This window comes from Giraffa tippelskirchi, chromosome 4 (assembly GCF_054371585.1).
Source record: "Giraffa tippelskirchi isolate mGirTip1 chromosome 4, T2T-mGirTip1v1.2.pri, whole genome shotgun sequence".
Lineage (NCBI taxonomy): Eukaryota > Metazoa > Chordata > Mammalia > Artiodactyla > Giraffidae > Giraffa > Giraffa tippelskirchi.
The window spans coordinates 124860866-124887196 of record NC_137278.1 but is presented as its reverse complement, the minus strand read 5'-3'; the positions used below and the strand labels follow the sequence as shown (position 1 = coordinate 124887196).

The 26331-nt window shown below is 39.9% G+C and overlaps 1 long non-coding RNA gene across 1 annotated transcript in view; it reads left to right on the top strand.

Moving 5' to 3' along the window:
• Positions 1 to 26331, top strand: part of LOC145546144 (uncharacterized) — a 216245-nt gene that overhangs the window by 124059 nt on the left and 65855 nt on the right. The window contains exon 5 of the long non-coding RNA XR_014082557.1: positions 18527 to 18657. This is a non-coding gene — a long non-coding RNA (uncharacterized LOC145546144). The remainder of the gene's footprint in view (positions 1 to 18526; positions 18658 to 26331) is intronic.

The window sequence follows — 26331 nt, the reverse complement described above, 5'->3', positions numbered from 1 at the left end:
ATTGGAACATGTTTGGTATCATTTGTGCCACAGGAATTCACACTTCTGTACTTCAGGTTTAACTGTCTTTTCTTTTTTTTAATTTTATTAATTAATTTATTTTAGTTGGAGGCTAATTACTTTACAATATTGTGGTGGTTTTGCCATACATTGACATGAGTCAGCCATGGGTGTACATGTGTCCCCTGTCCTGAACCCCCCTCCCACCTCCCTCCCCATCCCATCCCTCTGGGTTGTCCCAGTGCACTGGCTTTGAGTGCCCTGTGTCGTGCATTGAACTTGGGCTGGTCATCTATTTCACATATGGTAATATACATGTTTCAATGCTATTCTCTCAAATCACCCCACCCTCACCTTCTCCCACAGAGTCCAAAAGTTTTTACATTTGTGTCTCTTTTGCTATCTTGCATATAGGGTTATCGTTACCATCTTTCTAAATTCCATATATATGTGTTAATATACTGTATTGGTGTTTTTCTTTATGACATACTTCACTCTGTGTAATAGGCTCTAGTTTCATCCACCTCATTAGAACGGACTCAAATGCATTCTTTTTAATAGCTGAGTAATATTCCATTGTGTATATGTACCACCACTTTCTTATCCATTCATCTGCCGATGGACATCTAGGTTGCTTCCATGTCCTGGTTATTGTAAACAGTGCTGCAGTGAATACTGGGGTAGGTACACATGACTCTTTCAGTTCTGGTTTCCTCAGTGTATATGCCCAGCGGTGAGATTGCTGGGTCATATGGCAGTTCTATTTCCAGTTTTTAAGGAATCCCCACACTGTTCTCTAAGCTATACGAGTTTGCATTCCCACCAACAGTGTAAGAGGGTTCCCTTTTCTCCACACCCTCTCCAGCATTTATTGTTTGTAGACTTTTTGTTAGCAGCCATTCTGACTGGCATGAGATGGTACCTTGTGGTTTTGATTTGCATTTCTCTGATAATGAATGATGTTGAGCATCTTTTCATGTGTTTGTTAGCTATCTGTATGTCTTCTTTGGAGAAATGTCTGTTTAGTTCTTTGGCCCATTTTTTGGTTGGGTCATTTATTTTTCTGGTGTTGAGCTGCTTGTATATTTCAGGGGGATTAATTCTTTGTCAGTTGTTTCATTTGCTATTATTTTCTTCCATTCTGAATGCTATCTTTTTACTTTGCTTATAGCTTCCTTTGTTGTTCAAAAGTTTTTAAGTTTAATTAGGTCCCATTTGTTTATTTTTGCTTTTATTTCCATTACCCTGGTAAGTGGGTCATAGAGGATCCTGCTGTGATTTATGTCAGAGAGTGTTCTGCCTATGTTTTCCTCTAAGAGTTTTATAGTTTCTGGTCTTAAATTTAGATCTTTAATCCATTTTGAGTTTATTTTTGTGTATGGTATTAGAAAGTGCTCTGCTGCTGCTGCTAAGTCGCTTCAGTCGTGTCCGACCCTGTGCGACCCCATAGACGGAAGCCCACCAGGCTCCCCCGTCCCTGGGATTCTCCAGGCAAGAACACTGGAGTGGGTTGCCATTTCCTTCTCCAGTGCATGAAAGGGAAAAGTGAAAGTGAAGTTGCTTAGTCGTGTCCAACTCTCAGCGACCCCATGGACCGCAGCCTACCAGGCTCCTCCATCCATGGGATTTTCCAGGCAAGAGTACTGGAGTGGGGTGCCATTCTTTTACAGGTGGTTGACCAGTTTTCCAAGCACCACTTGTTAAAGAGATTGTCTTTTATCCATTGTATATTTTTGCCTTCTTTGTCAAAGATACGGTGTCCATAGGCATGTGGATTCATCTTTGGGCTTTCTATTTTGTTCCATTGATCTATATGTCTGTCTTTTTGCTAGTACTATACTGTCTTGATGACTGGAGCTTTGTAGGATAGTCTGAAGTCAGGCAGGTTGATTCCTCCAGTTAACTGTCTATTTTGACATAAGAGAAAGAAAATGTAAATAGATTGACTAGTTAAGTTTACCGTAGAAAAGTCAGGCAATTTGAAATCGTCTGTTTTCATTTGTTAGATGCTATGAGTGCTTCAAAATCATAACATATTTTCAGAGTCAAGTAAGCAATACCAGAATCAGAAAGTCTAGGATTATTCAGCTCAGTTCAGTCACTCAGTCATGTCCAACTCTTTGTGACCCCATGGACCGCAGCACACCAGGCTTTGCTCTCCATCACCAACTCCTGGAGCTTTCTCAAACTCATGTCCATTGAGTCAATGATGCCATCCAACCATCTCATCCTCTGTCATCCCCTTTTCCTCCTGCCTTCACTCTTTCCCAGCATCAGGGTCTTTTCCAGTGAGTCAGTTCTTCGCATCAGGTGGCCAAAGTATTGGAGCTTCAGCTTCAGCTTTAGTACTTCCAATGAATAGTCAGGACTGATTTCCTTTAGAATGGACTGGTTGGATCTCCTTGCAGTCCAAGAGACTCTCAAGAGTCTTCTCTAACACCACAGTTCAAAAGCATCAATTATTTGGTGCTCAGCTTTCTTTATGGTCCAGCTCTCACATCCGTACATGACTACTGGAAAAACTATAGCTTTGGCTAGATAGACCTTTGTTGGCAAAGTAATGGCTCTGCTTTTTAATATTCTGTCTAGGTTGGTCATGGCTTTTCTTCCAAGGAGAAAGTGTCTTTTAATTTCGTGGCTGCAGTCACTTCACCATCCACAGTGATTTTGGAGCCCCCAAAAATAAAGTCTGTCACTGTTTCCGTTGTTTCCCCATCTGTTTGTCATGAAGTGATGGGACCAGATTCCATGATTATTTGATAGAGTTAAAAGCCAATGATAATTTGTCTATTTATTATCTATCTATCTTTCCTTAGTGAAAGATGAGTAGTGGAAACACAGATAGGGAGGTGGACTCACTCTTTCTAACTCTGTGCATAATGGCTAGGAGGTGGGATCTTACAGTCCTTTAGTAGAAAGCTTCATCTTTGCTCTCTTCTTTCACACGGAGAATTGATATTTGCAAACATAGCTTCACACCCTTCCTGATTTTCAGCAGTCCCAAGTATATTACCACCTCTCAGCCTTCCCTCCTAGAAAGATTTCTATTGATTAAACATGTTGCAGGAGTCTAGATGATGTTTCAGTATGGAAAGCCACAGCTCAGTACACACTGAATCCCCCTGAGGCACCAGGGCACTCCTCTTCCTCTCCTTCTTCTATGGTTCCCTTCTCTCAGGGCCAGTCTCTTCACCCTCTCTGATTCTGGCTCGAGTGCTCAGCCAGTCAGATGGGTCCCTTTGGAGCTGGAGATGCAGGAAGTTAGGGAGAATTCTTACTCTTAAGAGAAAGGGAAGAATGAAAATGGCAACTCCTAGTCCAGTCTCAAAGTGAAACTACTACCAAACTAATTCTTGTTTTACTGGCTTTGACCCACTCTTGGAAAACTTGTGTTATTTTTTGTCTTTCTTCTTTTTGACCATAGACCCTCCATATTGTTCTAACTTGTATACAATAAGATGAAGAGAACATTACTATATAATCAAGGTCTTTCCTGTCTTCTTCTATAAACATCTGCTTCACTTGTGACTACTGGCTGTGTGCTAAGGACCATCTCTATGCTCATTTCTGAAATATCTGATATTGCCCCTTGGGAGGATAAAAAAAATAAGCAGGAAATCAATATCTGATTTAGGACTTATATAAGAATTTTCAAAACTCAGAACTAAGGAAAAAACTCAATATAAAAAAATGGACAAATAACCTGAAAAGAAACTTAAAAAAAATATAAATATCCAATAAGCATACGAGAGGATGCTCAACATTGTTAGAGAAATGCAAATTAAAACCACAATGGGAAGCTACACATATAAAAGAGTGGCTAAAAAAAAATAAAAAATAAAACTTGACAATACCAAGTACTGATAAGGATGCAGAGTAACTCGAACTCTTGTCCATTGTTGGTGAGAATTGCAAAAGGATATAGTCATTTTAGAAAATAGTTTGGCAATTTCTTATAAAATTTAAATACACTTACCATATGACTCAGTAATCCCACTTTTAGGTGTTACCCTAAATGAACCAAAAGCTTATGTTCATACAAAAGCCTGTACACAATGTTTATAGCAGCATTATTCATAAGCACCAAAAATTAGGAACAATCCTATCCTTCTACTGGTGAATGGATAAACAAACCATAGTCCACCCAAATAATGGAACCCCACTGAGTGAAAAAAAGGAACTAACTTGTGATACATGTTAGGATGCAAGGATATGGATGGATCTCAAACGCGTTATGCTAAGTGAAACAGTCCAGACTCAAAAAGCTCAAAAGCATACCATCTGATTCCATTTTTATGACATTCAAAAAAAGGCAAAACTACAGAGACAGAAAAGAGATAGTAGTTGCCAGGGGCTGAAGGGGAAAACAAAGAACCGTAAGGGAACTTTTTGAGATGGTTGAAATGTTCTGTATCTTCATGGTCATCATTATATCATTGTATGCATTTGTTAAGACTCATAGGATTATACCCTAAAAGGAGTGAAGTTTACTATATGTAAATTACGCTACAATAATTTTTTTAAAGGGATGGCCATCGATAAAATAGACAAAATTAAATGGGATCAAGTATGCAAGAAAGCTTTAAGAAAGCTAAGAAAATTAGACAAATCTCTGATGATATTAACCAGGGTTGCCAAAAAGAGCCAAGGAGAGAGGTGGAGCACATAAGGTAACAGGCCCATCCAAGGCAGTCTCTCTTATGTCCCTCTGAGGTTAGGACTGCAGAGGAAAGGGACAATGACTAAGCGCTAGGAAAATAACACCTATGAGGAAAGGTTAAAGGAATTGAGATTACTTTCCCTGGCAACGAGGAGCCAGAGGGATGATTTAATAGCAGTCTTTGGGTTTCCAAGCCTCCTTGACAGCTTGATTACAGTGCCATTTAGCAGGGTGAGCAGCTTCAGTGATCTTTAGCACATTATAATGGAATTGTGTCTATGGGATTAATGATTTCAGTAAACAGGGAGATCTTCTCTGAAAGGGAAAGTACTTGTATTGTCCTATAGAATGAGAATGTGCCTGAAGAGCACAGAATAGCCATAAGGTTTGCAGCCTCTGTCTGCATCTACAAATTGGACACAGTGTTACCTATTTATTGTTTTGAAAAGAGAATTCAAACAGACAGCTTATGAAAAGTGCCTGGTCATCCTTCTGTTTTCCTAAATCATTCATCTTTTCCTTTTCTAATTGGAAGCTCAAGCATTAACATTTTGAAGATAATAATATTAAAAAACTAATAATTTACTGTGCTTTCTATATGCCAGATGGGCTTCTTGGTGGCTCTGTGGTAAAGAATCTGCCTGCAATTCAGGAGACACGGGAGATGGGCATTTGTTCCCTGGGTCGTGAAGATCCCCTGGAGGAGGGTATGGCAACCCACTCCAGAGTTCTTGCCAGGAAAATCCTTCGGGTTGCAAAGAGTCTGACATGACTGAAGCAACTGAGCACATATGCCAGATAGTCTTCTCTTCTCTTCATGTTTATTAACTCATTTAATCTCTCAGCAATCCTATGGAAGGAGGTAGTATTATTTCCATTTTATAGATTTGGACATCGAGGAACAAGAGAGGGAGTTGCAGTTCTATCTCTGGTACTTTTAGAAAGCTCCCAGGTGACTCTAATGTAAATTGGAGCTAAGAAACACTGAAAACAATTGCTGAATAATGCCGAGGGGTTCATGCCCATCCTGCCTAAGTAAATTTCTCATTATTGCTTACTCTCATATTCATTCACTTGTTAATTCAAAAATGTTTACTGAGCACTTACTACGTGTCAGTTGCCTTACTAAACAATGAAAAAGTCTTATTTCATTGATTATTTCCCTCTCATTTTAACATTCGTATTGTGGATTAAATCCTTTTCAAAAATGTAACAGGAGTCAAGATACTAGAACACTTATTATGTATTACTGAAATTTTACAATGTCTGCTTGTGGTAGCCCTGTCCTTATTATGTCCCACGTTTGACAGATGAGGGAAATGAGGCACAGAGAAGTGAAATAACTTGCCTGAGGTCACACAGCTAGAAGCTGGCAGGGCTAAGTGGCTCCAGAATGGTGTCCTTAACTGCTCTTCTCTGCCTCACCTCCATGCTGAGCCCAAAGATAGTGCTTTATAAACATGTCTTGACAACTCAGAAATACTGAAAACACAGTTAGCCAGATAGCTTTAAAATGATGAAGGATATCTTGTTTCAAATGAATGCATTTTACTGGCCAATATACAGTCATGCAGCCACATCTTGTTGCAGGTGAGGCTGAGAAATGCATTCTGGCTGTGTGTAGATGAGGAAAGAACAAAAAGATGAGTGAACAATGGGGCAGTCTTTTCTACAGTCTCCTCTGATGTAATAGAGGTTTTGAATTTAACGTAGTCAAAGTGTCACTTTTTGTAAGTTATGAATTTGTTGTCTTTTTTAAATTAATTTTTATTGGAGTACAGTTGCTTTACAATATTACTTTCTTCTGTATGGCAAAGTGAATCAGCTATACATATACATATAGGTATATACATATGTATATACATATACATATAGCCTCTCTTTTTTTAGATTTCCTTCCCACTTACTGTATAGCACAGGGAACTCTACCCGATGCTCTGTGGTGACCTAAATGGTGTCTTATTTTAAAAATACTTCCCTGTTATAAGGATATGAAGATTTTATGTTGTATTCTTGTCTAAAAGATTTCCAGTTTTGACTTATACATACAAGTCTCTAATCTACCTGGCATCATTTTTGGTGTATGTTGTGAGGTATGGATTACATTTATTCTCTTTATGTCTGATGTTCTAGAATTTCATGTTGCTGCTTTTTGGTACAGTTTTTTTCATTTGTGCTAAAGTCTCTCAACCTAAAGGTTAATGTTCTTTAAACTCTGAGAAAATTTCCTGAGTTCTTTATTTGACAGTTTAATGCCCTTTGTTTTTTCTTTCTGGAATTTCCTATCAATATTTGACCTGGATTTATCTTTTATACATTCTATTTTCCTCTCATACTATCCATCTTCATCTTCTGTTTCACATTTGTGTGTGTGTTGTATCTAATTATCATTATTAATGTAATGCTAATAACTATCATTTCATGCAGCATGTTGTCAGACCAACATTGACAAAGGCCATTCAAAAAAACTGATGTCACCATTTTGGCTGATGGTGACACAGGAGTGCCAGCCAATAGATGTTCTATTAGATGTTCTAATAGAGGCAGACATGACCCTTGCCTCTCTGCAAACTTCATAGCAGAGCCTGGAGGTCTGTGTAATTTCAAGTCCAGCATTCACATGCTCACAAAACTTTGCCAGGTCTCTTTTTTGTGAAAAGTAGGGAGAGAATATTCAGGAAGAGAAGCATGAACTGAGCCAAGAAGGCTGGCAAAGGTGTGATATCAGAGCTTCACTGCTGCTGTCAATCACTCATTCTTTCCTTCATTCCTTGGACATTTGCCAGCCTTGTGTGCCATGGGATTTAAGATTACAGACATTTCTAGTGGTCAAGAGCCCTCCAATGTAGCCCAGGGCAGGGAACATGGAAGAAAAATGGGTTAGGGAAGACAAGATAGACTCTATGATCCTGCTGTTAGGGAAGGGGGAAGGCACTGACTGATAATTAAGTATATTTATGTGTATATATAGATATAGACTTTATTTTCCAACCATTTTATCAGATTTTCCATTTCAGAAGAATGGAAATTTTTTAAAGTAGCACATTTTCCTATTTTTAATTTCCCCAGAATTCTTTCTTATTCTCTGTTCTTTTTTAAAAATAGCATTTTGGTGCTTTTTTTTTTAATAAGTGAAATATCTTTTTTAACCTTTCAGAAGATACAAGTTCTCTTTGGTTTTCTGTGTTTTCTTTGTTTATTCTGAGATGCCATTATCTGTTTGTTTTTCCTGGTGTCTCACTATTACAAAAGTCTGGTCATCTGCAGCACTTTGTTCATAATTAAGCATGAGCTGCAGAAAGCAGAGTGGGGATGCTTCTCATCTGGGTGGGGCTTCCTATCCAGTGACAGCTGTATTAGGTGATTGGCAGGGAGTTGGCCCAATGCTGGGAAACTTCCAGATGCCATTCTTTGGAGGTCTTTTCTCTGGAGCCATTCAACTTTTCCAGATAAGAAATCTCATAATTCTAGTCTAGAGAAAAAAAAGGGCCTGGCTACCAGGAAATTGGGTTCAGGCATCTATGGGTGTATAATGTTCATTGATAAAGTGTTCCAAATACAGGCCTCTTCAATCAACCCTATTCTTTGCTGTAATAATAATATAAATGGCAAACTCTTATCTATAGCTTTCTTTTGTCAGGCACTGATTTAACTGCTTTACACTGTTATTTACTTTAATCATTGCTTTACTCATTTAATCCTCTAAACAAACTGACGGTATTATAAAAGAGGAAACTAAGGCACAGAGAAATCAAGGAACTGTCCTGAGATCACAGAGCTACTAATTGTAAAGCCAGGATTTGAACCCAGATCTTCTGTCTGACCGCAGGGCCTGTGAAACGCTGCCTCCTTGAAAGAAAAATGATACAGGCTGGCATTCAGACAGTGTTATTTCAGAGGGCACCCCAAGACTGTAAGCTCCATGATGGAAGGGATTTTGTCTATTTTACTCACCACTGTTCACCCAAACTCTCGCACAGCTCAGGGCAATAAGCATGCTTTATATGCTTAAATGAAAAACAAATTGAGTCTTAATGTTAAGGATTTATTGCTCTTTTGACAGTGTACTTATACCGCCCACTGAAAGCTTTTTGTAAAAAATGGCCCCATGCATAATCAAGCTTTATTGCCATGCATAATGAAGCTTTATTGCCAATGTCACTAATATTTATTGTAGTGGTGGAGTAGAAATGATTACCTTTTAATTTGGACTGCTTATTTGCAGTTCCAGACTTCTCAATGGATTATGGTTAAGGAAAATACTTTTGGTGGATTTTTTTGTTTGTTTGTTTTAGAAGGACAGCTATCTTAGTCTGTTCAGGCTGTCATAATAGAATATCAAAGACTAGGTGGCTTATAACAGCAGAAATTTGTTTCTCATAGTTCTAGAGGCAGAAAGTCCAAGAGCAAGTCATGGGCAGAATCGGTATCTGGGGAGAGTCCACTTCCTAATTTATAAATTACTGTCTTTTCACTATCCTCACATGGCAGGAGGAAAAAGACTGCTCTCTGGGACCCATTTTATCTTTTGATTGTATTTATTTTTTATTGGAGTATAGTTGATTTACAATGTCTTGTTAGTTTCAGATACATAGCAAAGTGATTCAGTTCAGTTCAGTTCAGTTCAGTCCAGTCCAGTCGCTCAGTAGTGTCCGACTCTGCAACCCCATGAATCGCAGCACGCCAGGCCACCCTATCCATCACCAACTCCTGGAGTCTACCCAAACTCATGTCCATAGAGTCGGTGATGCCATCCAACCATCTCATCCTCTGTCGTGCCCTTCTCCTCCTGCCCCCCAATCCTTCCCAGCATTAGAGTCTTTTCCAATGAATCAACTGTTCGCATGAGGTGGCCAAAGTATTAGAGATTCAGCTTCAACATCAGTCCTTCCAATGAACACCCAGGACTGATCTCCTTTAGGATGGACTGGTCGGATCTCCCTGTAGTCCAAGGGACTCTCAAGAGTCTTCTACAATACCACAGTTCAAAAGCATCAATTCTTTGGCGCTCAGCTTTCTTCACTGTCTAACTCTAACATCCATACATGACCACTGGAAAAACCATAGCCTTGACTAGATGGATCTTTGTTGGCAAAGTAATGTTGCTGCTTTTAAATATGCTATCTAGGTTGGTCATAACTTTCCTTCCAAGGAGTAAGCGTCTTTTAATTTCATGGCTGCAATCACCATCAGCAGTGATTTTGGAGCCCCCAAAAATAAAGTCTGACACTGTTTCCACTGTTTCCCCATCTATTTGCCATAAAGTGATGGGACAGGATGCCATGATCTTAGTTTTCTGAATGTTGAGCTTTAAGCCAACTTTTTCACTCTCCTCTCTCACTTTCATCAAGAGGCTCTTTAGTTCTTCTTCACTTTCTGCCATAAGGGTGGTGTCATCCGCATATCTGAGGTTATTGATATTTCTCCCAGCAATCTTGATTCCAGCCCAGTATTTCTGCGCTTCCTCCAGGCCAGTATTTCTCATGATGTATGCTGCACATAAGTTAAATAAGCAGTGTGACAATATACAGCCTTGACGTACTCCTTTTCCAACCAGTCTGTTGTTCCAAGTCCAGTTCTAACTGTTGCTTCCTAACCTGCATACAGGTTTCTCAAGAGACAGGTCAGATGGTCTGGTATTCCCATCTCTTTCAGAATTTTCCATAGTTTATTGTGATCCACACAGTCAAAGGCTTTGGCATAGTCAATAAAGCAGAAATAGATGTTTTTCTCGAACTCTCTTGCTTTTTCAATGATCCAGCGGATGTTGGCAATTTGATCTCTGGTTCCTCTACCTTTTCTAAAACCAGCTTGAACATCTGGAAGTTCATGGTTCACATATTGCTGAAGCCTAAATTGGAGAATTTTGAGCATTACTTTACTAGCGTGTGAGATGAGTGCAATTGTGTGGTAGTTTGAGCATTCTTTGGCATTGCCTTTCTTTGGGATTGGAATGAAAATTGACCTTTTCCAGTCCTGTGGCCACTGCTGAGTTTTCCACATTTGCTGGCATATTGAGTGCAGCACTTTCACAGCATCATCTTTCAGGATTTGAAATAGCTCAACTAGAATTCCATCACCTCCACTAGCTTTGTTCATAGTGATGCTTTCTAAGGCCCACTTGACTTCACATTCCAGGATGTCTGGCTCTAGGTGAGTGATCACACCATCGTGATTATCTGGGTCATGAAGATCTTTTTTGTACAGTTCTTCTGTGTATTCTGGCCACCTCTTCTTAATATCTTCTGCTTCTGTTAGGTCCATACCATTTCTGTCCTTTATCGAGCCCATCTTTGCATGAAATGTTCCCTTAGTATCTCTAATTTTCTTGAAGAGATCTCTAGTCTTTCCCATTCTGTTGTTTTCCTCTATTTCTTTGCATTGATCACTGAGGAAGGCTTTCTTATCTCTCCTTGCTATTCTTTGGAACTCTGCATTCAGATGGGAATATCTTTCCTTTTCTCCTTTGCTTTTCACTTCTCTTCTTTTCACAGCTATTTGTAAGACCTCCTCAGACAGCCGTTTTGCTTTTTTGCATTTCTTTTCCATGGGGATGGTCTTGATCCCTGTTTCCTGTACAGTGTCACAAACCTCTGTCCATAGTTCATCAGGTACTCTGTCTATCAGATCTAGTCCCTTAAATCTATTTGTCACTTCCACTGTATAATCATAAGGGATTTGATTTAGGTCATACCTGAATGGTCTAGTGGTTTTCCCTACTTTCTTCAATTTAAGTCTGAATTTGGCAATAAGGACTTCATGATCTGAGCCACAGTCCGCTCCTGGTCTTATTTTTGCTGACTGTATAGAGCTTCTCCATCTTTGGCTGCAAAGAATATAATCAATCTGATTTTGGTGTTGACCATCTGGTGATGTCCATGTGTAGAGTCGTCTCTAGTGTTGTTGGAAGAGGGTGTTTGCTATGACCAGTGAGTTCTCTTGGCAAAATTTTATTAGCCTTTGCCCTGCTTCATTCTGTATTCCAAGGCCAAATTTGCCTCTTACGCCAGGTGTTTCTTGACTTCCTACTTTTGCATTCCAGTCCCCTATAATGAAACGGGCATCTTTTTTGGGTGTTAGTTCTAACAGGTCTTGTAGGTCTTCACAGAACCGTTCAAGTTCAGCTTATTCAGCATTACTGGTCAGGGCATAGACTTGGATTACAGTGATATTGAATGGTTTGCCTTGGAAACAAACAGAGATCATTCTTTCATTTTTGAGATTGCATCCAAGCACTGCATTTCGAACTCTTTTGTTGACCATGATGGCTGCTCCATTTCTTCTAAGGGATTCCTGCCCACAGTAGTAAATATAATGGTCATCTGAGTTAAATTCACCCATTCCAGTCCATCTTAGTTTGCTGATTCCTAGAATGTCGACATTCACTCTTGCCATCTCCTGTTTGACCATTTCCAATTTGTCTTGATTCATGGACCTAACATTCCAGGTTCCTATGCAGTATTGCTCTTTACAGCATCAGACTTTGCTTCTATCACCAGTCACATCCACAGCTGGGTATTGTTTTTGCTTTGGCTCCATCCCATCATTCTTTCTGGAGTTATTTCTCCACTGATCTTTCTTGTTGGCTGGAATTCTGTATGGACACTAATTCCACTCATGATGATTCTGTCCTTATGACCTAAGTACCACCTAAAAGCCATCCTAATGCCATCACACTGAGGGTAAGCATTTCAGTGTATGAATTTAGAGGAAGGATACAAATATTCAGTACAGTACTGTGGCTCTGCTGATAGGACTTTTGTTTGTTTGCTTTATTTTGTTTAATTAAAGAATGCACTTCACTGGAAGAAAAGTGTGATATGAATGGGAAAATGAAAAATTACTTAAAAGAAATTAGCAGCTATCAGAAATTGCTTAATTAAAAATCACAGAAACCCATTTAATCTATGTTAAACAACATAGAAATACTTATAGAAAATTATGGAAGCCTAATATAGGTGAGTACAAAAGTTCCAATCGGAACCAGGACTGAAAAGTCAGAGCCTAAGATCTCCCCCTACCCTGTTTCCCTCCCTCCCTCTCTTCCTCCTTTCCTCCCTCCATTCCTGCCTTCCTTCCACATACCCCCATCTGCCAAGCACTGTGGATACAGTGGAGAACTAGTCATATGAGAGGTCTCTTGTCAAAGAGTGTATATTCTCATAGAAGAAGATTGACAATAAGTAACCCAAAGTCCAACAAAAATAGGATGACCATAGATTTTTTGGACACACTCGAGAGCAAACAAAGTCCTATTAATAGTCATGCTTGACAATAAGTGTAAACCTGTCCAAGGCACACACACCGGAAATGTCATGGGCAAAGGGATATGGAGAGGATTAGAAGAGAGCAGTGTGGCAACTCCTGGGAGGCTACTTAAGAGAGGTGATAAGAAGTGCTCTCATGTAAGCTATAACCTGAATGACAAGAAGGAGCTGAGCATTGGAAGATGGCAGGGACGAGCCTCCCAGGCATGGAGATCAACTAGGGCTCTTGGGGAGGTGAGGGCATGGAGCAGCCAGTGTGGCTGGTGTGCAGTGGGAGAGACTGGTCAGGAATGGGATCAGGGGTGCAGACAGGGGCCATGTGAGGCTAGGCCTTCTAATCCTTAATAAGGGAGTTGGCTTTATTCAAAGCATGATGGGAAGCCGATGGAAAGTTTTCAGCACAGAAATGACATGATATGCTTCGCCTTTTAAAAAGAACACTCCATAATGTTATGCAGTTAGGGTGGTGTTTAAAAAGTTGTTTGCAATTTTTGCTAATCTTTCCTTTGGTAAGATGTTCCAATATACAATGGAATATTACTCAGCCATAAAAGGAACAAATCTGAGTCAGCTGTAATGATGTGGATGAACCCAGAGCCTCTTATACAGAGTGAGGTAAGTCAGAAAGAGAAAAACAAATATTGTATATTAACACATATATATGATTTTCTTTGAAAGTTATCTTTAAGCGATGCAAACTGATGCAAAGTCATATTGCTTATAGAACAAATGATGAGGTATCTGGAATTTATCTCAAAATTAGAAATGAAACAGAATTGGCCATGATTGAATGCTTGTTGAAGGTGGGCTCATGATTTGATTCACTTTTGTTTCTTTTGTTGGGCTTCCCTTGTGGCTCAACTGGTAAAGAATCTGCCTGCAATGTGGGAGACCTGGGTTTGATCCCTGGGTTGGAAAGATACCCTGGAGAAGGGAAAGGCTACCCACTAAAGTATTCTGGCCTAGAGAATTCCATGGACTGTATAGTCCATGGGGTCACAAAGAGTTGGACACAACTGAGCAACTTTCACCTTCTTTTGTTACTATTATCACTATTGTTAATACAGTTACTAGTGTTTCAGCTTTTGTATATGTTTGCAATTTTTTTATGGTGAAATGTAAAAAACTAAAACAAAAAGCTCACTCTGGCTGCAACTGTGTGAAGACTGTATTGTTGAGAAGTAAAGAGCAGGAGGGCCAATTAGGTCCCGAAGAGTCCACCTGAGATATGGTAATGGATGGGCTTAGGTTGGTTGTAGGCAGATAGAGAGAAGTGGGTGGATTTGGGATAGATTTTGTAGCTAGAGCCAGTGGTACCCACTGGTAGATGAATTGGGGATAGGGAGGACAATGAGTGAAACCAATGATAACTCTACAGTTTTTAGCTTAGCAACTGGTTGGATTAAGATGTTATTGACCAAGATAGAGAAGACATAGGAGGAACATGTTGGGGTAGGGAGGAAGAAATGTTCTCTTTTGACCACATTAATGTTCTTTTTAGACACTGATGTGGAAATGTCAATAGGTAAGGATGGAGCTGGTAGGAGAGGACAGGGATGTTGGATAAGACACCTCTTAAGAGTTACTTCAGGTGCTCTCTGACTCACCTGACCCAGGAGCCTTTGCATTTTTGTTCTGCCTCTGTTGCTGGCTCTGTGTGGGCTCCCACTGACTTTTTGTGGGTGCATTCTGACAAAGCCCCGCTTCCCAGGTGCCTATCAGCTTCCATCCTGGGGCTTCCCTGTTGATGCAGACCTGCTCAGTGCCCATGTAGAAGCAACTGGGGAATGAGGAGGAGTCAGCGCTCCCTGGAGTAAACCTTTGGTCACTGGGGAATGGGAGGGAGCAAATAAATTCTTCCCTCTTCCTCTCTTTGGACAGCCAGTTCTAAGATGTTCATCGTTTATGTGGCCCCACTGCTGATGGTGATTGCAGCCATGAAATTAAAAGATGCTTACTCCTTGGAAGGAAGGTTATGGCCAACCTAGATAGCATATTTAAAAGCAGAGACATTACTTTGCCAACAAAAGTCCATCTAGTCAAGGCTATGGTTTTTCCAGTGGTCATGTATGCATGTGGATGGTGAAGAAAGCTGAGTGCCGCAGAATTGATGCTTTTGAGCTGTGGTGTTGGAGAAGACTCTTGAGAGTCCCTTGGACTGCAAGGAGATCCGACCAGTCCATCCTAAAGGAGATCAGTCCTGGGTGTTCATTGGAAGGACTGATGTTGAAGCTGAAACTCCAATACTTTGGCCACCTCATGTGAAGAGTTGACTCATTGGAAAAGACCCTAATGCTGGGTAGGATTGGGGGGCGGGAGGAGAAGGGGACAACAGAGGCTGAGATGGTTGTATGGCATCACTGACTCGATGGACATGGGTTTGGGTAGACTCCGGGAGTTGGTGATGGACAGGGAGGCCTGGTGTGCTGCAATTCATGGGGTCGCAGAGAGTCGGACATGACTGAGCGACTGAACTGAACTGAACTGAACTTGGAAGATGGTTCTGGGAGATGAAGCAATCAATCCTGCTTGATCCCAAGAGGAAGGCAGCTCTGTAATGCACGCTGTATTTGCTTTTATACCTTTCCTGACCCACTCTCCTTTCTCTCAACATTTGGAGAACAATGAAGGCAATTTCAGTAAAGCTGATGGAGAAGGAAGCAGCAAAATAGAAGGAAACTCAGGAGAAAATTGTGTCACGGAAACCTTGTGAGGGAGGTAATACTCGTCTTTGCTGAATGCTGCAGACAGCCAAGCAAGAAAGGATTAGAAGAGGGATCCTTAGATTTGGCAAACATAGACATCATTAGAAACCTTGATGAGTTCAGTCTTCATGATATAATGGGGCAGGAAGTGGACTGTAGGGAGAATATAAGATTAAACATTTTAAAAGTGGAGGCAGTAACAGAGAAAACTCTTTGCTTTGAAGAGGAGCAGAAAATGAAGTGGTGGCTGGAAGAGGATGTGTGGAAACGGGAGGATCTTTCTTTTTTAAAATGATGGGCAATAATTACTGTATATTCATGGGAATAATCCAGGAGAGGAGACATAATCATGAGAGTGAGAAGTCTGTGGAAAGAAAATAGGGAGTATAATTGAAGACTCAAATGAGAGGGCAGGTGGACATGGGAGGGCTGGAGTTTGAAGAAGGTTAATATGTATTTTGGAAAGAGGAGAGATGTGTAGAGGGGTCACTGGACAGTATCGAGAGCAAATTGAGATTTGTGGCTACAACAAGTCCACTTGGACTGATGTGTGTCTCTCTCAGTGAACCTGCTTTGTTCTGTTTTTCCTCCCCTTGAAGACTGGCTTTTCATTTCTTCTCAGTTTAGGACAGGGAATGGGGAGTTCTGGAATCCCAGACTCTAGGAGAGGTGCCCCAACAAGGATCTACTCCTATATTCCTGGTTCCATCAGCCGTGGTGGGGAGCTGGGGTCATGAGTGAGGCATAGGTTATCAAAGAACAGGGCATAGATAAGGCAGCCACTCCCAGAGGTGTTTACCCAACCTTCCTCACCTTCTGGATGTCCTGCTCATTAGAAGAGCCTAGAGAACAGGTTGGATGCATTTAGCTAAGCTGATTTTTTGGTTTATTTGTTCCCTGGGGATATCCTTGCTATAGACAGAGTGATCATAGTCAGTCTGTGTTCTGATTTTTAGTCTGAAACAATTGCTGCAGGGAAACATCTTTTGTTAAACTCAGTCATTCCAAAGATTTGTGTAGGATGGGTAGCAAAGAGAGATAGATCATATGCATGTTCTTCCTGTGAATGGTGTCTTGGTCCTTTCTAGACACATGAATCTACGGAGTCTTATGCAGTGATTTGCTCACAGAAGCCGCTGAGTTAATGGACCTTTAGGGAAATGTTTTTGGAGTCTCTTTTTAGTTGTCCTTCTGGCAGCATGGGGGCAGAGGAGTTCAGAGCTTAATGAATCAATATTTTGCTCTTTGTTACTACCGGCAAGTCTCTGGGTCATTGCATTGTCCAGGGTTGCCATGATATTCGTTTATCCAGGGTGAAAGTTTTGGAGCTCAGACCTGTAGTCAGATCTGGTTCAGATCCCTACTCTGCTATTTCTTAGCTGAGTGACCACAGAACACTATTAATATACTTCTTCTTTACGTGGTTCTTGGGAAGAGTAAATGAGATGTGGTGTGTAGAGCATTCAGCAAGGTACCTGGCACAAAGCAGACACATAGTATTAATCATAATTTCTAGAAGAACTTATTGGCATAAAATGCTGCTATTGGATGCCCAGTGTAGTGTATGGTCTAGAGGAAGAAAGAGAAAGCTATTTGGTGAATGAGACGGGATTGGGGAATAGAAGAGCGTGATGAAACATGGAATTACAGAACTTCAGTTAATGATGCAGATTTTGATGCAAATTCTAAGCATGCTGCTTGGGCCCTTGGGGGTAGTTACATCTCTGAGTCTCAGTTTCCCATCTCTAACATGAGACTGATGATGTTTACTTCATGAGGTTGTTGTAAGAAATAGATCGACAAAACACTAAGCACAAGGCCCGACATGTAGCAGCTAATTCATTAAAGTGCTTTGATGGTTAATAATAGTGGATGGAACTTGTTGCTCACATAATAGAGGCAGTGTAGCCGAGTGGGAAAGAGTGGCCTTCTGCATTCCTGAAATTGCACCAAATTAGTAATTATCCACTTTGCAAGGGCAGAGACTGACCTTGCCCAAATCTCAGTTCTGATGATTCAACAAATGTTGTTAGATTTGACATGACAAGGGTCCCTTTCAAACACAGATAAGTTATTAAGAATTTTGAACACGAGTCTTGGATATCCCGTCTTTCATTCTGCTGTGGATATTTTGCTTTCTGTCAAAAGTAGTAAATATTGAATCTCATTTTAAAAAATGACTTTTATTTTATACTTTATTGAATTCAATCACTGGGGCCTTGGTAAAATCCTTGTTCTGCAGTTTGTTCAAAGTTCATGGGAACAGCATTACAATGTACTGTTCTTGCCAAAATTTCTTAAGCGGAATTGAATCACAAGGAAGCAATCAGATTAACTCAGAACGTGGCACATTCTAGAAAACTGCCCCAGAGTCTCCAAAAAACTTGAAAAACAAAATAAAAAGAGCAGAACTGAAGATAGGTAAAATTAGATTTTAAAAAACTAAGCATACAGGATAACTAAGTGCAACACAAGAATCTCGAATAAACTTGGATGGTCCTCTCCCTGACCAAGAATCCAACTATAAAACATGTTATGGGACAACTGGGAACATTGATTATGGGTTGTATATTAGATAATATTAAATCAATGGTAATTGTCTCTGGATGACTATGGTATTGTGACTATGTAGGAGAATATCCTTGTTTTTGTGAGTGATATAAACATGAATATTTAGGAGTGATGTATCATAATCTCTGCAATTTGCTTTCAAAAAGTTCAGTCAGAAAATACATAAACATTTATAAGTATATAGATAAGCATAGAGAAGGAAAAATATTCTTTGGACCGTTTGGAACATGGAAAATGCTGACATCCAGTTAACCTATATGAAATGTTTATGGGTGTTCATTAAACTGTTCTTTCAACTTTTCTGTGGGTTTGAACATTTTCAGAATAAAACATTGAGGAAAAATTTCGTGAAAGAAAGCCAGCTGGCTAGTATACCTGTCTTCTTCCTGTGAACGTTCAGTGAAGACCCTTCAGTGGAGGCTCAAACACTCAGGGCTCCCACCACAAATCAAAGGTAGGGAGGTGTTCTAAGCCTTGGTCAAGCCTCACCTGGGAAATCCACAGTTCTTTACCATCCTGCACTTGGAAATCTGGACTAGAAGATAGGTGTGGAGAGAGGGCTTGCTCAGGAAAAGGAAACAATGAAACAAACATGCATTTGAGAGAGCAACCATTTTTTTAAAAAATGAAAGGCCGTAAGTAAGTAAAAGCCCCTTATTTTTCACAAAGCATTTGACCCCTTTAAGCATGTGTATAAACTTGGTAGGACTCATGTCTGCCTAAGTAATGAAGAATCAGAATTCCAAGGTGAAAAGAATCCTGAAATCTCTGAGGAAAAATGAACATAATCATGTAATATTAATTATATTTTTCAGGGAGAAGGATTTTCTTTTCAAGAATGGCTATATTAAGGACAGATGGGTCCTCGGTCATTCTCCTTGAAGCCTAATTACCTTGCTCTGAAGTAGTTTGAGCTCTTAATGACTTGACTCCTTCATATCCACTGGTGTCAAATTTAAAACCGACCACACAAAATGTTGGGGGCAAAAAGTAGTTCAGTAAACAAACTTATTAATAGAAATGAAATCCCACAGGGAACACGGACACACTCGTCGGTGAGATATTAAATTCCTGTGATAAGTTAACATGGATTAAGCAAAACTTTTTATAGTGCAAGTTCTTAGTATCAAATTTTGAAGCACAGCAACATCTAATAATATAATTATTTATATTAACCATTTCTTAATAATTTGCAAATAATGATAAAGGAATATGTTGAAGGAAAATATTGATTTATTCAATAAATAGTTATTGGACACCCATTCTGTTCCTAATTTGGGAATAAAACCAGGGCCATATCTTCCTGGAATTCACTCTGTATGGATGAGGTAGACTTAAATTATTACAAGATGAATTACAATAGGAGGAAACACTATTTAAGAGTGGTTTGTAGATGTGACAACTGGAGTAGCTTAGATCTTGTGATCATTAAATTAATTGGAAGCTCAGCTAAGTGCCCTGTGATGACCTTGATGGGTGAGACGCAGCTGGAGTGGGAGGGAGGTCCAAGAGGGAGGGATATATGTGTACATATAGCTGATTTACTTCATTGTACAGCAGAAAGTAACACACACTATAAAGAATTACCCTTCAATAAAAAATAATTGTAGAAGAAAATAATCAAATGCAGGACTATTTTTAATATATTTAAAGTATTTTTTTTAAACTTTCTTCATTGTGCAAAGGTTTTGAGAAGGCTTTAAAGATCACTTCTTAAATGCTGAAGGTTGAAACCTTTATTCTCTTGCTTAGTTTTCCTCTCCCAGTACTTCCAGATAGGGTGATTTACAGGATCAGTATCTGTACATGTGATGGTGGGCAGACACATGGGAATTTACTCATAGTCCTCCACTTGATCAGCATGCTGCTGTTGTTGTTGAGTTGCTCAGTTGTGTCCGACTCTTTGCCACCCTGTGGACTGCAGCACGCCAGGCTTCCCTGTTCTTCACCATCTCCCGGAGCTTGCTCAAACTCACGTCCATTGAGTTGATGATGCTATCCAACCATCTCATCCTCAGTCATCTTCCCCTCCTGCCTTCAATCTTTCCCAGCAACAGGGTCTTTTCCAACAAGTTGGCTCTTCACATCAGGTGGCCAAAGCATTTGATCTGTAGTATGGTGGTATGGTTCAGTGGTTAAAGGTACCAGTAATGGTGTTAGATTCTTGAGTTCAAGACCAGGCTTTGCTACTGGGTAGCTGCACGGTCTGGCAAGTTTGTTAGCTCTCCTGAATCTAGTTTCCTCAGCTGAAAATGGGGATAGTAGTAGTACTACATCCTCTTTGATCCATATCTGTATTTCTGTATTTATATTTACATCTATTTTGTATTCTAAATGCGATGATGCAGGTAAAGCACTTGACAGAAAGCAATTACTTAATAGACTTGAACCATTTTGTGGTTACTTTAATTATTATGACTATTAAGTTGTCTGATCATTCATAATCTGTCCTATTCTTGGCACACTCATGGCTTTGTATTCTTATTTCTGAAGTTGAATGCAGGCAGATGCCTGATTTCACACTGAATGCATTTGTCTTCTAATCTTGTATGCGTAGTAATCAGAGTAATAGGGCTTTTATTCCAACAGAGGTATAAAAACATAAAACTTTAGCCTCAATATGAACACCCAAATTTAGTATAGGAAAGGAGGTTTAAAGGTGTCAGAGATTAATATGTGAAAGTTGTTAAAAGGGCAAACACACAAAGTTTAGAACAGTCTTTTCCCCGAATGAACATCTAGGTTGTATGCATGTTGATGAGTACGCTCATGAGACCAGTTAGTGCCAATTCCTTCTGAGTTCACTGAAGACTTTTCTAGTGACTCTGGGAAGTCCACATCTTTTTGCTTTTATTTTTTATGCTGGGCAGTGTGGCAGATATGGCTAGTTGTCCCACTATTTTTTTCTGCTTTCTTTTTGTTAGAAACTGCTGATGTTTAGTTGGACCTATGGCTAGCCAGAAATATAGACTCCCTTTCCCAGGCTCCCTTGCAGTTTGTTGTGGTCATGTGACTAAGTTCTAGAAGGGCTGTGGATAAAAGAGATGTGTTCTGGAGAGGAAAGATGTGCTCTTTTGCCCTTTCTCCATCTACTAGCCAGGATGCGGATGTTGTGGTGAGCTAACTGGACCGTGAAGTTGAGGGTAACCCCCCAAGAAGAGTGGAAGGAACTTGTGCTTGTGACGCTGTGGAGCAGTCATGTTATATGAGGGAGAGAAATAAATTTCTATTTTGTTCTTCTATGAGTACTTTATCTCCAGTACTGTAGTCATGTCTGTATCATAAATAATACATGCAGGAATGAGTATGATAGCAGAACTGTCTCTCCAATCCCTCCCTATCTTCTTTCTGGCTTGAATACTGGGGAAAATGATAGTGTGTGAGTATGTGTATTTTGTTTTACTCCACGTGTAAGAACTCATTTATCTGACACTTACAGCATTTATATTGAGAGTGCCAAGCATTTTACCAGGCATATATATATATTTATGTATCAAGTATAATTTTTATGTTTAATGAACATACAGTCTAGAATTGGGAGAATCTATATAGTATGAGGAGACCTATGTTTCCAAAAGAAGATAATGGGCGTTAGAAGTTTGCACTAAGCCTGGGCCACCATTTTTACTTTGAACCTGATGAGTTACCCATAAAAGTAGAAAGAGTCTCCAGAATGACAAGGGATGGGAATCAGCTTCATTTAGTTTTCCCCACTGTTTACAGAACAGCCAACACAGCCTATGTGCAGGACTGAGAGTCGTGTGTCAGGTTGCCCTTCCGTGGTCTTTGGCTCTTTCTTGGCGCCTGTCTCCCTCCCCACTCTTGTAAGGCCCCTACTCCAGAAGCCTCCATTATCTCACAAACCTGGCCTTCCTTCATCCCTTTGTGCAAGGCAGGCAGCCAGCATCACCGTCCCAGTTTCACAGACAGAGCAACTGAGTCATTCTTCTATTGTTACTAGACCAAAGTTAACCAGTGAGTCATTCTAAAATCTTAGAACCGGATCCTAATTCTTGTTCCTGGCATCATTCACAGAGCTGAATTACACCAAAGGTTCAAGAGGATGTTGGCCTTTGAATAGCTCAGAAAGGAACACATTTCATGTGACTGAGTCAAAAACAAGGATTAATTCTCTCTTGAAAGCTCCAAGACTGAAGAATAAAAAGAGAGAGAAATGTATCTGTGTAACATCACCGTCATACCAAAAGGATTCTTCAACACTTTCTAAATGTTCCACAAATTCTCTGGTTCATGGCTTCCTTAGTACTAGGTTTTTAAATAGAAAATATCTTACTTGCAGTTGAGGCAATCAATTTTCTTCATCTTACCACAGTGACTTATGTGAATTTAGATCTGAGAGGATGCTAAATTTATTTTCTTCTTTTCACAAGAGAATCTTTAAAGTATATGGCAGAGAAGAAATGAGCTCGCTCATGAAATAAAATTAGTAACACAAACCATTCTAAACACACACTGTTCATATTTAGTAGAGAGATGCTTTTTATGTAGCATTTTCTGCATAGCTTAGAGTCTCCAAAATTTTTTCCTTTCCTTGGGTTTTTCTTTGCATCACATGTCACCTATTTATTCATCTTGTCATGTCCCCCCATGCCAAGTTGATGAGAGGCACAAGATGTGACTGCAATAGTAACTCTGGTTTAAAAGTATTAATAGCTACAGGACCAGTTTGAAGGCAAGCTATGGCTTTTGTACATTGAACTTGGTGATTTTTTCCTTTATTTTATAGCTATGGGAGAAGGGAAAATTTTGGAAAGCAGAAATAGAATTTCTTACTGGGAATACAGGAATCCTGAAAGCTCTTTTCAAAAAGTATCATCTTCAACAACCTTTCAGACTCTACCCTAGATGTCTTGAGTCGGGATCCTTGAAGGTGGGTCTTGAGAATCTGCATTTTCATAAGCTTCCTGGGTAGTTCTTATACCTACTGAAATCTCCAGGGTCCTTGCTTTGAGGGTGTCCATGGTCGGTCTTCAAGGGCTCTGTGAAGCCCCTCAGTGTGGTGTGTATGCATATGTGCATTTTTCTGAGGGAGATTCTTAAAGGGATCTGTGACCTTGGAAAAGCTTAAGGACCTAACTAGACAATAACTGTAAAAAAAAAAAAACCAAAGAAAACAAAACCCAATCTCACTTATTAGCGAACAGGAAAATGCAAGTTAAAACAAAGATTATCACTTTGCACCTACAAATTTTTGACAAATCTGACTTTGTAGTTGGCAAAGATAAAGAAAAGTAGGAATTCTTATACATTGCTTATGGTTACAGACATTTTGGGGAGCAATTTGACAATAGCTAGTAAAACTCAAAATATATTCTCTTTAAAACCCAGCAAATCCACTTTTAAGTATAAACAAACTCTTGAAAATAATGATTGTGACTTGTTCAAGGAAATTCTATAGGATGTTGCTTAGAATTGACAAAAATTGAAAATAAATTAAATATCCACCAATAGGTGAATAGATAAGTAAAATGTAGTATAATCAGTGATAGATAACCAACTATAAAGTAATTGCAAGGAATGGTTTAAGTCTATATATTAATAATGATGAAAATAATAATAGTAGTTACACGATTGTTACCAGCTTTAGCTTTACAAAAATCTTTGCATATATTGTATTAACAAGAGGCTGAATCTCAAAGCATAATACTGAGTGAAAAAGGTACACTGGAAAATGATAAAACATTGTGATACTACTTGTATTTCAAAGTACAAAATAGTATTATATGGCTTATCATTACATATGTAAATAGTGAAAATGTTAAAACATGGATTTCACAAATATACACAAAATTCTCTAAAATGGTGGTCTAGGGTGGCTAGGGAAGATTTATAAGACTAGGGCATTTAAGTCTACTTCAGCTTTATCAGATATATGTTATTTTCAAAAGACCCAAAATTAATGAACACTTATGTGATACAAGACCAATTAACAAGATGTGATGGTTAATTTTATGTGTCAGCTTGTCTAGGCTAAGGGATGCCCAGAGAGATGTTTAAGCATTATTTCTGAGTGTATCTCTGAAAGTGTTTCTGGAAGAGATTAGCTCTTGAATCAGGAGACTGAGTAATGATCACCCTTACCAACGTTGGGTAGATATTGTTCAATTTCTTGAAGGCGTGAGTAAAACAAAAAGGCCGAGGAAGGCGAAATTTGCTCTCTGGCTGAGCTCAGACCTACATCTTCTCCTGCCCTCAGACACTGGCACTCTGATTCTTGGGTTTTCATACTCAGACTCAAATTTATACCATTGGTTTCTTGATTTTCTTGGTCTTCTCAGAATTCACAGTATTTAAGGAACAAAGGGCTTGGCATTGTTAGGCATGTACCTTAATATTAAGATTGAGAAAACTGGGGAAAATAAAAATATATAATTTTGATGTAGCAAAAGCAAGTCTCCCCTCCCCGCCCACTCCTGTGCCCCTTCCATATTGAAAAAAGAGAGAAGAAAAAAGGGTTAGAAAAAAAAATTATTTATGGCTACTCAGGGAATTCTCATTTCAACCAGATCTCAAATTTAGAGCTCTTTCCCTCCCACTTCTCTGTCCCCTTTGTCTACAAGATTGAGTGGACCTATAATAACCTCCATGTTTGGTCCCAGCATCCTCCTGGTTCTCCCTTCCTGCCACCCTCGTGGATTCCTCCCCCTTCACTTTTGGTTGGCCAACCTTTGCCCATGCCCTGGCCCTTCCTGCCTGGGAAAGCCCAACCATCCTTCAAGAACCTGCTCAAAGTTCACACCCTCAGTTAAGGCTCCCCTGAAGGAGGAGTGGCACAGTCGCTCTTTATACCCTCAGTTGTTCACCCCACACATGCTTACCAAGTGCTGTTAATGTCCTTTAGCCAAAGACCACCAGGACCATCTGACAATGAAGCAAGATAGGCTTGTTATTCACTGTTGGAGGGAGAACATGCTCCTTGGGGAACCATGGGGTGTCTCAGTAACAGAGTAATAGACAAAATTATGCAGTGGCCTTATTTTGTTTCATTCTATTATGGCTCAGAGTAAGCTTGTCTGAGGTTGGTGTTCTGTGAGCTTGTTTATGTCTAACTGGGGAATAGAACTGCCCGGCTATGAGTGTCAGACCAGCTTGCAGTGCTATTGGGGTCCAGCTGTGATTATTTCCAGATGTCAGGGACTGCTTTCTTTCTTTCTCAGCACCTGCAATGCACCAATCATTGGACTGTGATATTTTACATTTGTCTTTTACGTCACTCAGTATGTTGTATTGTGTAGTAGATAGTGTGGTTACCTCTCAAGATCCATTCTAACCCTTTCCCACAGTGGAGCAGCCATGGGATGTCAGTGAGACAGACACCACTTCCAGCTTCAATGATCAGTTCTAATTTGTCTAGAACCACCTCAGTGACTGGTTCAAGGATAGGTATTTCAGGTGGGGTTCCCTGGAAATAGACACTACAGATTTGCATGCAGGAGATATGGTGGGGAGGTGCTCACAGGAACGATGTAACGAGCAAGGGAAGCCCTCTAGGGCAGAGGGAAATGTGGTTGCCAGAAGTCTCACTCGATTCCCCTTGTGAGCTCTGGAGCTGGGCTCTCCCTCCAGATGTTTGAACTGAGGTGGGGCTTTTGTGCCAACCCACTGACCAGTCCTTCAAGGCATTTTCTTCTGAAGATAACAAAGCAGCTCCTTTTGGTGAGGGAAGTGCTTGGGGAGGAACTTAGCTGTGAACAAACAGCAGTAATCCCTTCCAGTAGTAGGGGGAGTAGGGGGTGGAGGGGAGGAAATGAGAATTTCAATCCTAAAAAACATCTGGTTAGCATAGTCATTACAATGGGCAAATATTATAAACAAGCTATTTTCTCACCTTGCTGATAATTTCACCTTCTAGAGGACAGGTTTTGGGTGCTATTAATAATTCTCTCCAACAAGGGACACTTGTTAGGTAAAATGAAGAGCCTTATTTAAACACATTGCCCAAGGCTAAGTCAGTGGGGAGTATCATTCCTTGGGTAGAGTGATTATTTCAGAGGCATTTAGAAATTTTTTTTTTTTTTTGATGATTAAGGGAAGAGAGGACTTCCCTGGTGGCTCAGAGGTTAAAGCGTCTGCCTCCAATGCGGGAGACCTGGGTTCGATCCCTGGG